The following is a 13163-nucleotide window of genomic DNA, read 5'->3' as shown; positions in this document are numbered from 1 at the left end:
TTGTGTCCAGGTAGGAATACTGAGGAATAATATATGACATGTGAATGTCTGAACACTGAGGTCTGGCTCCCAGTCCAGTGCCATTTCCAGATCAGAAGAGTGGAGAAGGTGGTGCGGCCAAGGAGGGTTTTAGCCTGGGAGCCCTGGTGGGTTTGGAGGAAGTGCTCAGATGTGCATTTCAGCCAAGGGCTGTGGAGTGTGCACCAAAGGAGTGACGGGCTGCGTGCAGGGAGCTGTCCAGGTGTCCCCCCAGGGCCATGGGCAGAGCTGATGGTCACAGTAGGCCACCAAGGACCAAAGAGGTGCCCTGTTTCCATTTCTGTTCCTATTATGGGTCACATTGGTGTCCTACCATTGAACACCCAATTGCCCCCCTACCTGCAATTTGGGGGCTTTTTCATTCAGCTTTTCCCCAAATCCTTGCTCCTGCCCCATTTCTGCCCCTTCTTTATGAAACATCAGGATTTAAATACTCCCTTTTAAAGGAGGCTGTGTGGAGTTGAGAAAGGGCACTGCAAAGAATGGAGGCCTGCGCCCGGCCCTCTGCTCCTCCTATTACTCACATGGTACCACGAGCAGATTCCATGTGGGAGTCTGAATTACCATCCTAAAGGTGTCCACGGGGTCATGCCTAGAGTCTGTGAATATGTGACTTTAATGGTCAAAGGGACTTTGCAGATGTGATTAAGTTAAGGATGTTGAGATGGGAGATGATCCTGGATAATCCATAAGGCCCAATGTAGTCATGCAGCTCTTTATAAAAGGGAGGCAGGGGAGATTTGAAGAAGCTGTGCTGCCGGCTGTGAAGACAAGAGAGGGAGCCACAGGCCAAGGATGCAGGCAGCTTTAGAAGCTTGAAAAGGCAAGGAAACAGATTTTCTTTGCTATGGTCTGAATGTGTCCCCCGCAAACTCATACACTGAAATCCTATCTCCCAGTGTTATGGTATTAGAAGGTAGGGCCTTTGGGAGGGGAGGAGGTCACTCCATGCTCATAAATGGGGTTAATGCCCTCATTGTGAGGTCTCAGGGAGCTCCCAGGCCTCCTGCCATCAAGAACACAACAGCAACTGTACGACCTCGAAGAGGGCCCTGATTTGAAGAAGCTGTGCTGCCGGCTGTGAAGACAGAGAGGGAGCCACAGGCCAAGGATGCAGGCAGCTTTAGAAGCTTGAAAAGGCAAGGAAACAGATTTTCTTTGCTATGGTCTGAATGTGTCCCCCGCAAACTCATACACTGAAATCCTATCTCCCAGTGTTATGGTATTAGAAGGTAGGGCCTTTGGGAGGGGAGGAGGTCACTCCATGCTCATAAATGGGGTTAATGCCCTCATTGTGAGGCCTCAGGGAGCTCCCAGGCCTCCTGCCATCAAGAACACAACAGCAACTGTACGACCTCGAAGAGGGCCCTGATCTCAGACCTCCAGCCTCCAGAACTATGAGAAATAAACTCCTGTTGTTTATAAGTCACCTGATCAGTGGGGTTTTATTATAGCAGCTCAAACAGACTAAGACACTCTTAGAATCAAGAAGGAATTCAGCCCTGCTGACACCTTGATTTTAGCCACTGAGACTCACAGTGTACTTCTGACCTCCAGATCTGTAAGAGAGCAATATGTGTTGTTTTAAGGCAGTAAATTAACCGTAAGTTGCTACAGTGGCAATAAGAAACTAATGCATACCTTCTACTCTCTGGGCCTCCGTTTCTCCACTGAGGCAGTGGATGTGGGGAAGCTTCATGCACGGGTGCTGGTGAGTGGAGGCCAAGGTTGAGCAGAAATAAAGCAGGCCTTTCTAAGGAGGCCTGGACACTTCCTATGCCCACTGTGGACAAGGCAGGGTCCCAAACTCAGAGGCCTGCCCCATCTAGTTCTACAAGTAGGTAAGATGGGCAGGAGTGAGAGGGCAGTAGGGATTGGTGGAGTCTGTGGTAAAGCATAAAGCAAAGGCGCTGACTACAGGGGCAACCACACCCATGTTGCTACGTGAAGAGGTGGGATCCAGTTGGCCAGATCACCCAGCTCTGCTTAGAGAAGTCAAAACGATGGATTTTCATATGAAATCTCTCAATCCTTAGATGTTGCCAACCAATTAAAAGAAAAAAAAAAGTTAAACACTGAGTAAGCCAAACCAAACACATCTGCAGTCCAACCTGTCCTCCAGGCTGCAGTGTTACTGCCTCCAGCTTGTTCATCCAAACTGGGCTTTGACGCAGTCATATCTGGGCTCAAATCCTGGCTTTGCCACAGTGGAGTCACCTGGGCCATTTGCCTGATCTCTCTGAGCCTCAGTTTCCTTAGCCATCAAAAAGGGGTAAGAATGCCAACCTCACCAGGTTGTGGAAAGCATAGATTATGAAGTGTGTGTAATGTGCACAAAGCTGGCCTGGCACAGGATAAGCGAGTTACGACATGTTTGCTGTTATTGTTATTACCATTCTTTTACCGTGTGAATGCGAAGACATTTTTTCCACCCCTCTGTGCTCTGTGCTGGTCCTTCCTGTAGAAAAGGCCTCTGTGTCAACCAGCAATGGCAACTTAGAGGCAAAGCTCCAGAGAACGAGCCTGCAGTGGTTGGGGGGCTTGAGTTCATGCCTCAGGGCACATGTGCAGGGCTGGGAGTGCATATTCCTCAGAGCCTGGTTCAGGATTCTGAGGCATGTGAAGGGTGAGGCCTTCTGCACTGACTCCAACCCTCATCTAACTGTGTCAGTATCCCATCCTGTCCTTTATAAAGCAGCATTTGCAAATGCTAGATCACTGCACCCCACCCACCAGACCAAGGCCCAGCTTCCAGCCAGAAATACCTCTTACCCCAAGGAATTTAATGGATTCAGTGTTTGCCGAACTTTAGGTCCTTACACTACAGTCAGTATCTTGTGCTATCATTTGCATAACATTTTTCTTTAAGTTGACCCTTTTTTTATATACTTACATAATCTACCTCCATCTTAGGAACATTGTATATAAAACAATGGCTTTGATGAGCTCATTATTTTTTTTTCATATATATGCTTGGAAAAAAATGTCTCTTAAAATTTTGAAAACTTTTCAGTGTTAGGATCACAATTTATCCTTCCTGCACTTATGATGGCTGGGTACCAGCTTTGGGCTGGGTGGCAGTAAAGGGCAGTGTGAGCTCTCCTCTCCACCGCTTCTCCCCATGGGGGTTTCCCCCACCTTCGTTTCTCTGCCGTGGGGATGCGCAGACAAGCAGTGAAGAGGAGTCAGGAGAAACTGGGGCCCTCCTTCAGACCTCATTATCAGCTCTTGATTGCTTCAAATGGATATTATAGTGTGTTTGAGTAATTCATTCATGCCTTCTGCCTGGGAAATGGTTTCCCAGGCATGTTCTTGGAATTCAATGTGTGAATTAAGCATGAGGCTTCTGCAGCTCCTCATTTTCTGTAGGACCAAGTTTCACACTCTGGGCCTGGCATCCGAGGTCTTCACAGCCCTCACTTCCCAGCACTCTCCCCTCCTGACACCCCCCACATCCCCACCAGGTACTCTTTGTATTCCAGCACTACCCAGCCCCCGAGGGTGACCCTTCTGGGATGTCATCCATGCTAGTCTCACTGATGGAAGAAACTCCTTAGCCTTCACTTGCTAGCAAACTGCTGTTCAATCTTCAGAACTCAGCATCACATCCTTTGGGGAGTTTCTGTGACTCACCCTCTGGGCTCCATCTCCCCAAAAGAGGCTGCTTACTCCTTCTCCTCTACCAGATGTTCCAGATTCTTCAGGTTTTTGGCATCTCCTCTGCCAGCACTATAGGCTAACGGCACATCATCCATCACCCAGCTGATGACAACAGACTGAAAACAGGGCCTCCCACAGCTCCTCCTACCTCCCGCCTCCTCCAGTCTGATCCTCATAGTGGCCAGGGTTATCATGGTGAGACCTCAGTCAGAGCATGTTGCTCCTTGTTTAAAATTTTCCAGCAACTTCCATTGTACACAGAATAAAATCCAAGATCCTGTAAAAGCTCCCAAGGCCTGGCATGTTTTGGCCCCTGCCCCAGCTCTCTGGCCTCATCCTCTCTCTCCCAGCTCACTGGTCCAGTCTGGTTGGCCCAGAGTCTACAGCTGTCGGTTCCCATGTCATGTTCTATACCTACCTGCCTTCCTCCAGGCCCCCCAACACACACGCACACATGTGCACACACATACTCTCCTCACCTGTTCATCACTCAGTACTCACCTGGACTGTCATCCCCTGGAGAAGCCCACAGTGCCTTCCCTACATGCTCGGGCACTCCTGCAGGACAGGGATTGCAATGTATTCATTCATATGCCCCCAGGCTGGGGACCGTGTGAGACCCAGACTAGGTGTGTGGACAGTCTCACTGGGCCACACAGGAAGATTCAGCTCCTCTGATCATGAGGGCCTCCAGTGCCCCTTGGGACCCTGATGAGCAAATGTGAGCACTACTGGCCTGTCACTGGATGGCCTCCTCAGAGGGTGGTTCCTTGGGGGGCTCAGCAAGGTCACACCCTGCCTATAGATCATGTAGTGGATTTACAAGAAAGCAGTCTGCAGGTCTTTCGAGTGTGTGAGGCAGCTCTGATAGCAGTCCTGTTGTTTCACTCACTGTTTGCTGAGCACCTACCATCACTAGTGGTGATACATTTGCTGGTACTGATAACTTCCCTTGTGTTGTCTTGGCAGAGTAAGTTCGACAGTGTCCTCCAAAAACTTACGTCCACTTGGAAATGTCAGAATGTGGCCTTATTTGGAAATAGAGTCATAGTAGATGTAATTAGTTGAAGATATCAGTATGAAATCATCCTCGCTAAACGCAATGATTGGTGCCCTTATAAGAGGAGAGGCCTCAGAGGTCAGAGAGACCCCAAGAAGATGATACTAAGATAGAGGTAGAAATTGGAGAGATGTGTCTACAAGCCACGGAGCTCCAGGGGTTGCCAGTAGCACTTACCTGGCAGGCCCCAGAAGTCAGTAGAAAGGCGTGGGACAGTGTCACCCTCAGAATCTCCAAAAGGAACAAACACCTGCTGAACATCTGACTTCCTGATCTGTGTGAGAACCTATCTGTCTTGTTTAAAGTCACCTGGCTTATGGTGACTTGCTATGTCAGCCTTAGAACATGGATACACTCTGCTCACCTACACAGGAGCCCTGCCCATGAGGAGGGCACTCTTCTATCCCCCAGTTTAGACTCAGAAAGGCTGAGGCTCAGAAAGGTCCAGCGGCTTGTCCAGAGTTTTCCGGTCCCCTGGCCTCTGGCGGTAATAGGCCGGTATGCAAAGATGTGGGGCATTGGGTGGATGGGGGAAGGGGAAGGAGTGATGGGAGGTGAGCCACCAGGGGGAAGACACACTCTGCAACCCTTGACACCAATAATCAGAAGCCCTGGGGCCCCCTGGGAGATGCCTCCAAGTGACCTTGGACAAAGGAACAATATGAAAGCAACACTGTTTCTGCCCCAAGATCTCAGCTCTGCAGAGACACGGCTGCCTGTGGACAAAGCTTCCAAACCACGCAGCTGGGCACTCTTGGGGCACTGGGTTTGTGGGAGACGTTTTTCCATACATTTTCCAAAATTTTCCTGATGTTGTTTCTGGGTTTTTGTTTGTTTGTGTGTTTGATAGGGAAATAACAAAGAGGGACCCTCTCCTTTGCTCCTAAAAGTGACAAAAACCAGAAAGCTAAGAAAACCAAAGCCCAGGCATGCAGCTCCCTCCCCTTGCTCTGTGGGTTTTGCAGCCAAAGTCCCAAAGTCTCATTTCCCCCCAGCAGCTGCTCTGCAGGAGCTTGAGCCCTACTGGAAACCCCTCCCTAGGCAAGAAGAATCTGCTGGGCCTGGCTTGTCAGGAAAAGGACAGAAAGTCTTCACTCCCTGCCTCCGTGCTGACATCGGAACCCCTGCCGGAGCCCAGGACCCAGGGCAGGAGCAGTGGGCATTGTGGAGGTGGGTGGGAGGCCGTGCCCAGGAGCAGAAATCGCCATGGGCTCCACTGTGGAGATGCTGCTTTTTCACAAGCTGTAATTTTCCAGAATACCTGCTTCATTAATTAGTTATTCCTTTGACTTACCAGGCAAGCTCTTCTGCAAGCCTTGGTGAACGAGGAGCCACCTCTTGGAGTAGTGGGAGGCTGCACCATTCCGTGTCAGAGGCCCCAGCTGAGGGACAGAGGTCTTCCAGGCCATGCCAATTCCTTTTGAAGGACATGAAGATGCATTCATTTCTCTGTCCTGTCATTCATCGCTTATACACTGACACTATGTATGGAGCCCCCACTGTGGGCCTGACACTGTTTTAGGCCTGGAAGTCAAATGGTGGTCAAGATGTGTTTGACCTGTGCTCTTGAAGAGATCACAAGCTAATGTGCATGACAGTCATCAGTAGTATCCTACAAAGAAGATTTAATTACAAACACGCTGAATAGGAGAAATGAGTAGTAACTCTGGGGCCCCATAAGGCCAACTCTTCTCTGAAAGGGACATTTGAGCCAAGAGATGAGAGATGATTAGGCATTAGGTGAAGAGTGGAATAAGGGAGGTGGCTGTGCAGGAATGACACCCAGGTAGAGGGAATGGCCTGCACAAAGGCCCTGGCCCTGAGGCAGGCGGGAATATAACATGTTCATGGAAAACAAAAGCAGTGTATCTGGAGCAGGGAAACTGGTAAAGGAGGGAGGTGGGAGAATGGAGCTCTGGGGAGGAGGGGACAGGGGAAATGAATGAAGCCACATAGGGCCTGGGATCAGCAGTGGTTTGGGTCTCTGGTCTAAAACTACTGGAAACACTGAAGAAGTTTAAACAGCTGACCGATGGGAGCAGATTTTAAACAGACTGGGCACCTGCAGTCAAGGTTGTAGCACACCGCATGGCTGGGAGCAGTCATTGCATTACTCCAAGCTGATTTTCTCCTTTGTAAAGTGGGAGTCAGCAGGACCACCTCACTGGAACTTAACCATTTAATTGGGTGTCTACTTAATGCCACGGGAGTATAATCTTCCTCACTATGGACGAATAAACTGAGGCTCAGAGAATTGAAGTGACTGGCCTGGGACACACAGGAGGAAAGGGGCAGAGGTTGTTGTGAACCTGAATAATCCACTATTATCCAAAACTCTATCACCTGGCCCTGGAATGTGGCTGCGTTGAGATAAGGAGAAAAAGTGGGCAGAGTGAGGTGTGGAACCAGGGCTCCCTGTACTCATTCTCCTAGAAATCAAGGTGCATCAAATGCACAGAGAAAAAGACCAGGGGAGCCTCATGTGTGGTGTGTGTGTGTGTGTGTGTGTGTGTGTGTGTGTGTGTGTGTGTGTGTGTGTGTGTGTGTGTGTGTGTGTGTGTGTGTGTGTGTGTGTGTGTGTGTGTGTGTGTGTGTGTGTGTGTGTGTGTGTGTGTGTGTGTGTGTAGGTCTAGTTATTTTTGGCAGCAAAGGAACTTAATTAAGAATTGACTTCACAGCTTTCCCACTTAGATTTAGCCGGGGGTGCTGGAGGGAGGAAGGGAGTAGAAGTCAGAGCAGACTGCAGACGGTGACACCAAAATAACGAACCCAAACCTGAGAACCCTCTGGTGGGGCAAGGGAGGGGACACGGATTCTATTTTGGGCCCTGGTCATGCATCACCAACCCAGTGCGCTAGCGTGCTGGGTTCACAGGCAGAAGTCTTTGGGGCCTGATTTGGGCCAGAGTCTGGGAGGCTGTTGCCCTTGGTGATGGCAGAGACAGTGTCATTGGCCAGAGGGGTGTGGAGGCAGGAGCCATTCTAGAAAAATCCCTGGACACAGAACGCTCCACCTTCCTCCAGAAAATCCATTCTCTCCACCTGCCACCTTCTGCCTCAGCCGGGCCTTTTCCTGTGGCCTCATGAGCTCTGGATGCAGTGGCTGCTTGCCCCCACTTTAGGATTTCAGACAATTTCATGGACCAACACAGGCAGCTGTGCAATGAATGAAGTTTAGAGATGGGTTATATTTGGCCTATGCTATCTTTAAAAACACACGCACCAATACTGTAAAAAGGAGACTGTGTGTGGCAAGCACAGCTGCATGCCGGGCACTGAGCTGGGAGCTGGGCGCACAGTGAGAAGAGATCAGGGTCCTGGGAGACCAATGGCAGGCACGCAGGTATGGACATTAGTGACATTATTGGATGGTGATAAGGGTGGTGCAGGCAGATGAAGGCGTAGGAGAGGGTGGCTAGTGCAAACTGGGTGGTCAGGGAGTCCTGAAGGCTGAGGAGGAGGCAGCCAGGTGCAGGAAGCTGAGGCCTTTGGCAGAGGAACGATCTGGTTCCCGCAAGACCAGAAAGGACTCAACATTCATAAGACTGAACTCAGCACACAAGTAGGGTGGGTGAGAGGAGGACTGAGGCAGGCAGGGTCAGAGGATGGAGGTCTTGAAGGTCACGAGGGGCAGGGGTCCACAAGGTGGGGACGTGTGCTGGAGGCAGTAAAGACAACATTGCTACTGACTGGTTATTGTTGTAACTGCTACGCTGAACAAGAATGACTTGCAGGAGGTGGTAGGAGCAGCTTTATCTCTGTCTCCTGCGTTAGAGGGGGAGGTCCCTTGGCCTCTCCTATTCTTCCCTCCTGGGGAGCAGAGACAGGCCTGAGCCATGTGCATCCCCAGCTGCAGCCTCAGTTCAGTAACTAGCAGGGACCCCCATCCAAACACTCACCAGGTGCTCTTTCATATGCCACCAAGGGCTAGAGGCTGGAGGGAAAGGACAAGCAATAGTTTTTCTTTAACAAGGTGACTTTGCATTCTCTGGCTGGGGCAGGGGGTTAAAGCTGACCTTTTCTAAGAGGGTGTCCCCGGGGGTTCTCTGGAGGTTCCCCCATTAGGCCCCCTGGCTGTAACTCTTATAATGGTGCCTCTTCTCATTTGGCGGGCTGCTCTCTCCCCAGGCCCTGGTTCTTGACCATCCCTTGTAGGAGATCCTCTCAGCAGAGCACAAAGCCATTCCCAGCTGGCCTGCTCTGCTTCCAGGAGCACGTCCAGTCCAAGAAGGCACTCACATATAGCTTGGCATGCCCTGAGGTAGGTCAGTCACACCATCGGCATCGGCATCAGCGTCACCACCGTCACTGTCATACCCGCTGCCCTTGTCCCCTCCTTCTCCTCCTCCTCCTTCTTCTTCTATCATCATCATTGGTCTAAGCCAAGAGTTGGCAAATGTTATCTTAAAGGTCCAGGTAATAAATATCTTAGGACTGGTGAGCTATTTAGACTCTGTCCTCAACGCTGTCTTTGACGCCCTGCTTTGAAGCCACAGAAATATGTAGTGGAGGTGTTGGCCATGCTCAACTAAAACTGCAGAAATAGGCAGGCTCCAGTTTCCTGACTCCTGACTTAAACAGACTTCATAAACATGGTTTTCCAGACTGCGTGAGAAGCTGAGATGTCCTCAATCGCAGGTCACAAAACCACTTTGCGAGAGGGCCTCAGCCCACGCACCTGCTCACACATGTGCAAAACAGAAGGACTGACAGAGATTCCCATGTACCCGCCATGGGGTTTCAACACCACTGCCTGTCGGCCATTCTTAAAAACATCTTAAGAGAAAAAATCCAGTGGCACTAATGGGGTCTAGGAGACAGCCAACCCAGATGTAAGCTTAGGAATGAAAAAGAGATCCAAGAAGCACCTCTCTACTGGAGGAGCCTGCAGCTGTCTCTTGAAGTCATTTCAGAGGCTCTGAAGGTTTGGGTCAGAGAACTCCTAGATCTTCAACCCTCGAGGCAAAGGCATTTCCTGACATGGCTGCGCTGGCCCTGCCTGACTTCCTAGAATAGCTGAGGAGAGCTGCCAGGATGAGTCTTCTCTGTAAATTAAGAGACTTCAGCGGTTCTTGCCGATGGAGCATCTTGGGGCCGTGGGAGGTCCGGGGGCAGCAGTGAGTTTGAACACCTGCCTGGCCATCTGAGTGGCCCTGGGCCAGGCACTTTGACTTCTGAGCCTGTTTTCACACTGACACAATGGGTGAATAATACCTGCCTCAGAGGGTGAGTGCAAGATTAAATGGAATAGTAAGTGTCCTGTCATGGTTTCTTAAATATTCTGAATTCACTGGGGGTGTAAACATGAAGCTCTTGTTTTTCTCCCATCTCTGCTCTCTGATGTGTGTTGTTGAAATCTGCTTTTCTATCCTTTATGAACTTCTATGGCAGATGATGGATATTCATGAGTTCCCTTTCCTTGGACCTAACCCAGCTTGTTTTTTTAAATTTCTCTCCACTGGAAGGACACTAAGTGCCCTCATTTATTCATTCAGCAAATACACACTGGCATCTACTCTGTACCGTGTGGCCCAGAAATAAAATGAGCAGAGCCCCTGCCATCTTGGAGCTCAGGGTCTGGGAGGCTAGGCACACAAGGTCAGCTGCTCAGTGCCCTCAGATGGACAAGGTCAGACTGCTCTCGGGAGATGGCTAAGAAGGGCCGAGTTGGCTCTGCCAAACCACCCAACCCGCCTGAGCGCATGCCATGCCTCCAGGGCTACAAAAGCAGAAGAGAAGGGGGCAAGGAAGAAGCGATCTTTAGGATTCCAAGCCGTCATCTGGGTGCGGAGTGCGGGGGCCTCACTCCTTCCCTCCTGCAGCTCCGAATGTGTGCCCACGAGAGGAGTGTTCCAGCACCCTGTACACAGAGGCCACCAAGGTGCCACCAGTGCTGACCAGAGAAGCAGTGACAATAAAACGCTGGGGAGGACAAGAGCAGCCAGTTAGCAGAGAGATTTGTTCTCGCCCCTCTCCCTCCTCTTTCCTGACCCTGGAAGAGGGAGCAGACAGGAGGTGGCTCAGAGGCATGGCAACAGCTCATGGTCCTACAGGGTCAGGAAGGGGACAAGGAACAGAAGAGCAGTCCACACACTCTCCCCAGCTCTGAGCCCCCCAAGCCTCCAACCTGGCTGGTGATAAGGGAAAAGCAGAGAGAGGGAGGGGAGGCAACTTACAACAGAGAAGAAGTTGCAGCTCTACACGGCCAAGACCGGACTCCTGTGGACAGTGTCTGGAAAGCTTTGCACGCCAGTGGGGCCCTTTATAGATGGCGTCCCATTCACACCTCACCACCAACCTGTGTGTAAGTCAGGACTAACCTGGGGGCTAGTCAAGAAAAACTGACCCAAATTAGATCAATCAGAAACAGGATTTATTACTCACATAGTTGGGGAAGAAAAATGAGCTAGGGCTTGCAGGAGGGGATGCCGGAGCCGGTGCCCCACCTCCAACCCTCCATCCATCTCTCTGCCTCTCTCTCTCTCTCTCTCTAGCGTTCATCTCTCTCTCCTTTTCCCAGTGCAGGATTATTTTCTATTATTCAGTTATTTATCCAACAGCATCAGCCAACTACTGTCTGTGTTAGTTTTCAATGGCTATTGCAACAAGTTGCCACAAACTTGGTATTCTCTTGCTCTTCTGGAGGTCAGGAGCTAAGGTGTTGGTGTGCCCCATTCCTCTGCAGACTCCAGAGGAGATCCCCTGTTCTTGCCTTTCCCAGCTTCTGGGGGCCCCACTTGCTTGGCTTGTGGCCCCTTCCTCCACCTCCATGGCCGGCGACAACCAGCCGGGTCCTTGCGTGGCGTCACTCTCACCCTGCCTCCTCTGCCTCCTTCCGCTTTTAAGGAGCTTTGTGATGACACAGGGCCCACCGGGATGATCCAGGATAATGTCCCAATTTTAAGGTCAGCTGATTAGTAATTTTATTTCCATCTACCACCTTAATTCCACTCTTCCATGTAAGGTAACATATTCACAGGTTCTGGAGACTAGGACGCTGACATCTTTAGGGCCCATTTCTCTGCCTGCCACAATGTCTCACCAGTATCTCAAACTTGACAAGTCCAGGTCTGAGCTCCTGCTCTTTCCCACATACACCAGCCCCACCCACAGCCACTCTGCCTGAGCCGCTGGCAAGTCAGTCCTTCCCTTGTACCTGTCGCGGGGACTTGGGCCCCTCCTTCTCACCTCCTGCCTCCAGGATGTCAGCCACTCCTTAGGCTCTCCTCTCAGCAGCTACCCAGAATCTTCTCTCATCTCACCAGCCTGTACTGGCTACCATCCTTTCTCACCTGGAAGATTGCAAAAGCCTCCTTTAGGCCTCCTCACTTCCCCTTACCCCTTGTAGCCTATTCTCAGTGGGGCTGTTGAAAGGACAAAGAAGGTCTTTGGAAACCTAGGTCAGGTCAACTCGTTCTCGGTAGGTAGCTGCATCTTCCTGAGGGGGAAGCGGGAATCAGGGAGAAGAGATCAAAGTGCCTCTTTATTACTGAAAAAGCTGTGCTAGAGGACTTGGATTAGATGTGACAAAGGTTTTGTTAAAACTCCCCTGAATTAAATTTACTTGCCCAAACTTCCGGCAGAACTCTGCTAAGATAGCCAAATAAACTGACCCAAACACTCTGTTCCTGAAGGCAGGCAGGTGTGCAGGGGAGAGAGGGGACAGGTCTGAGCCAGCGTGACCTCCCCAACTTCCCACCTGGAAGAGGAAGGGAGGGGAGAGGGGCCAGGAAGGCCCTGGGCTGTCACTCAGCAGCTAAGCGATGCACGTGGGGCGAGAATGTTCCTTGTCACTTCCTACTGATGTTTTGGTCTGAGGGGGTAAGTTTTCCTGGCTAAGAGAGAGGCTCATTTCTATGTCCAGATTTGTCTGGGGAGGAGATGGAAATGGAGCATGGGCACCAGTGACTGTTATGGAAAGCTGGCACTCTGTAATTCGCACCTAGGTGTGGGAGGCATTTCTGACATGGTCCCCACCTCCTGGCAGAATTCCCTCCTGTTAAATGCAGGCTGGACCTAGTGACTTGCCTCTAATGAACAAAACGTAGCAAAAGTGATGGAATGTCACCTCTAAGATAAGATTTCAAAGACTGTGACTTCCATCTCCCTCTTGTTCTTTCCCCTCCCCACCCTGCCTCTTGCTAGCTCTTCTCTCATGCTGCACTTGAGGAAGCAAGTGTCATGTGGCGGAGGCCAGGCCCAAGTGTCAGGGTACGAAGGGTGACCTCCAGTCACCAGCCAGTGAAGAAGTGAGGCCCTTAGTCCGACAACCCATGAGGGACTGAATCCTGTCCACAACCATGTGAGTGAGTTTGGTAGCAGATCCCTCCCCAGTTGAGCCTTGAGATGTCTACAGCCCTGGGTGGCACCTTGACTGCAGCCTGTGAGGGACCCTGAAGCAGAGG

This window comes from Manis javanica, chromosome 1, assembly GCF_040802235.1.
Source record: "Manis javanica isolate MJ-LG chromosome 1, MJ_LKY, whole genome shotgun sequence".
Lineage (NCBI taxonomy): Eukaryota > Metazoa > Chordata > Mammalia > Pholidota > Manidae > Manis > Manis javanica.
Note: the sequence above shows the minus strand (reverse complement) of the source record.